This window comes from Cibotium barometz, chromosome 10 (assembly GCF_041138505.1).
Source record: "Cibotium barometz isolate CiBa-2024 chromosome 10, ASM4113850v1, whole genome shotgun sequence".
Taxonomy (NCBI): Eukaryota; Viridiplantae; Streptophyta; class Polypodiopsida; order Cyatheales; family Cibotiaceae; genus Cibotium; species Cibotium barometz.
This window is the reverse complement of record NC_141055.1, coordinates 30,758,045-30,761,003: the sequence shown is the minus strand read 5'-3', so window position 1 is coordinate 30,761,003 and position 2,959 is coordinate 30,758,045. Positions and strand designations below refer to the sequence as shown.

General features: G+C 39.4%; 1 long non-coding RNA gene across 1 annotated transcript; it reads left to right on the top strand.

Annotated features, from left to right (window-relative positions):
- The first annotated feature begins 253 nt into the window (after positions 1–253).
- LOC147634774 (uncharacterized) lies at positions 254–1,142 on the top strand. The gene is made up of 4 exons (XR_015266731.1): positions 254–388; positions 516–551; positions 670–735; positions 835–1,142. It is a non-coding gene; the product is annotated as an uncharacterized LOC147634774 (long non-coding RNA).
- Positions 1,143–2,959: the final 1,817 nt, after the last annotated feature.

The following is a 2,959-nucleotide window of genomic DNA, read 5'->3' as shown; positions in this document are numbered from 1 at the left end:
TACATATATATATATGCGTATGTATATGTATATGCATATGCATAGGTATACATATATATATGTATATGTATATGTATATGCATATACATATATATGTTTATGTATATATGTATATATATATATATATATATAATAACATATGTATGCATACATATATGTATATGTTATTATATAATTATATATATATATATATGGAGAGAGAGAGAGAGAGAGAGAGAGAGAGAGCGCTTCATTCTTGACTAAGTTTCTTGTTTCGTTTCTGGTGGTGTTTGCAGAATGGTTCTGAATACCTAAGTTTCTTGTTTCGTTTCTGGTGCTGTGTTTGCAGAATAGTTCTGAATACCTTATTTTCACACCTGTGGAAACACTTATGTTTGTGTCATATAAGGTAAAGATGGCAGAGTTTTTTTGTTCTGTTTTTAAACCAGGATAATAAGACAGTGGAGCTGTTAATAGCTGATGATGTGTGAGATTATCTGCCCATATGTGGTAATTTTGTTCTGTTTCTTTACCAGGATAATAAGACAGGGGAGCTGTTAATAGCTGACGACGTAACTTTTTTCCTTCATCTTCGTAATAGTCCAATTTGAAGATTTCGGTGACTTGTGGTAGAATGTTGCAATTCTTCGTTTTGTAAATGTCACTTCAAATTTTATGCCGCACATGCAGGACTTACTGGATGATGAGGCCGTGCTTGATGCAATTGATGAGGAAAAGGAGTTCCAAGCTTATATGGTATCCCATTTCGTTCTGGAAGTTGGATGAAGTTTATATACGTGCACAGAATTTTACTCTGGAAAGAAAATTTGATAACTTTCATGTATGCTTTTTCAGGAGGACAGCATAATGGATGAAAGCTCAAGTGAAGCTGATGAGGAAGAGGAGTGAAAAGAGTTTGTTAAGTGTGCCATCAAGAAGATATGATGTATGCTAATGTCAATTCTTTCTACTTGAAGCTTTGAGATGTTTGTAGAGTCTCTCTCTCTCTCTCTCTCTCTCTCTCTCTCTCTCTCTCTCTCTGAGTTCTGATAATTACGAGGGCCTGGTGCTTTGTATCTAGTATATATGGGCATCATCACAATTTGTGACCAGGTGGCTTTTTGAAAAGGTCTGGTTTTTTCCTGACAATTTGTGAATTTCCTTGTTTTGGGCAAGGGCTAATATTGTACACCCCTAATTTTTTGCTGGAAATTTCCGTGATGAATGTCAATTTGCAATTATAACTCTAATTTTATTGAAGAACCACGGTGGCCTGTTGAAGAATCACAGTGGCCTTGGCCTTGCAACACAATTTAAAGGATGCAATTTTTCCGAATGGGTAGACTCAACATCATGTGATTCTTAGCACAGAGAAGTATTGCAATTGTGGACCTATAAAAGTGTCTATTTTAATCAACTAGAAGAAGACCCTTATCGTAAATGTTTGAAAAAGTGGAGAATGATCTGCCACCTTGTAGGCTATGTTTGTCAGTGGTCCTTTACTGGCCTCTTTACCAAAGTGCTTAAGTTCAATCCCCCCCCCTCTCCCCCCTCCCACCCTCCCTCCTTTCGGGAGTCAAGTTGCAAGCTACAGGAAAACAAGAAGAGCAAGATTCTAAGCTTGGTGTGGATGCAAGATACCAAGAAGTGGTTCGGCACTTGGAATGCCCTACACTTCCTTAACGATGCTTCTATAGACCCTATGTACAATGAGACTTTCTTTCAACGGCAATGCGTTATCAAATGGGACAATGAGGGAGGTTCCTGGTTTACACTCTACACTATCCACATGGCCACTACCTATGAGTACCTTTTCCTTGGGGAGAGGCTCTTGTAGCTCCGGGTATATGATAGAGCTCTTACCCATCCTTGCCATTCGCACCGTCATTGCCAGTATGTGCCTTCGCTTGCTCTCCCTTCGATGTGCGAGTGGCCGATAGGGAACTGGGGAAAGAGGCACACCAATAATGCACACTATGTCCCATGAAGGTCCAGAAAACTGAACAATATACCCTGTCGGAGTGCTCTGTTTTTTACCACATCGAAGAACGTTTCCCCCACCTCTTCAAAGACGCATCCACCATCCACTCTTTTCTCCCAAAAATTCCATTGCTCTCTTAGCCACTTTCATCACAACCATCATGGTTTACTGAGAGCACCTTCACACCCAAGTTTAGATGACATGTATCATAATTTTGAGCTAGTCCCATAGGCCGCATTTGGTCTCTGAGGACAATAATACGTCTCTCTCTCTCTCTCTCTCTCTCTCTCTCCCTGTGCGCACCAAAACCCATCAGATTCAATGCCACAATTTTCGTTTTTTAAAACTCAGAGATGAGTCACACATTATCATGTTCACTTATTGCAGGGGCCGGTTGCTTTCATGTCGCACTCAATACACACATACACGCAACTAGTATCTCTATGAGAGCTCGAAAAGGATCGAATATGCACCGTCCTTGGGAGGCGCTGTGACCATTTGAGCTATAGCTCTTTTCGATATTGCTATGATTTTCATGTCATAGAGTGACCATATAAAGAGTATTTCTTGTGACGGAGGGTGGGAATGGTACTATAAAATGTGGTGGAGTTTGAAAACAAGAACTTCCCAATAGGAAGCTTCTATATGAAGAGAATTGTAGATTTAAACATATGCAAGCATAACTTTTATTGATGTTCATTGTAATGTCCGTGTTCATTGTAATGTCCATGCTCATCAAATTTTCATGGATAGTTTGTACACAATTTCTTGAAGATTCTCTCTCTCTCTCTCTCTCTGCGAGCGAAAGAGGGAGAGAAACAAACAAAGCAAACACTAGTAAAGGTCTTACCAGTAAATATGAGATTCCCTTGATTATTGCTTCTTTTTTTGGAAGTCTTCAATCTTGATCAAGTTTGATGGAACTTTTGGTCTTGTATGCCTTCAAGGTATTCTGTGAATGTGAATGCGTGCACACACAAGCACGCTTGTGAAAGAGTA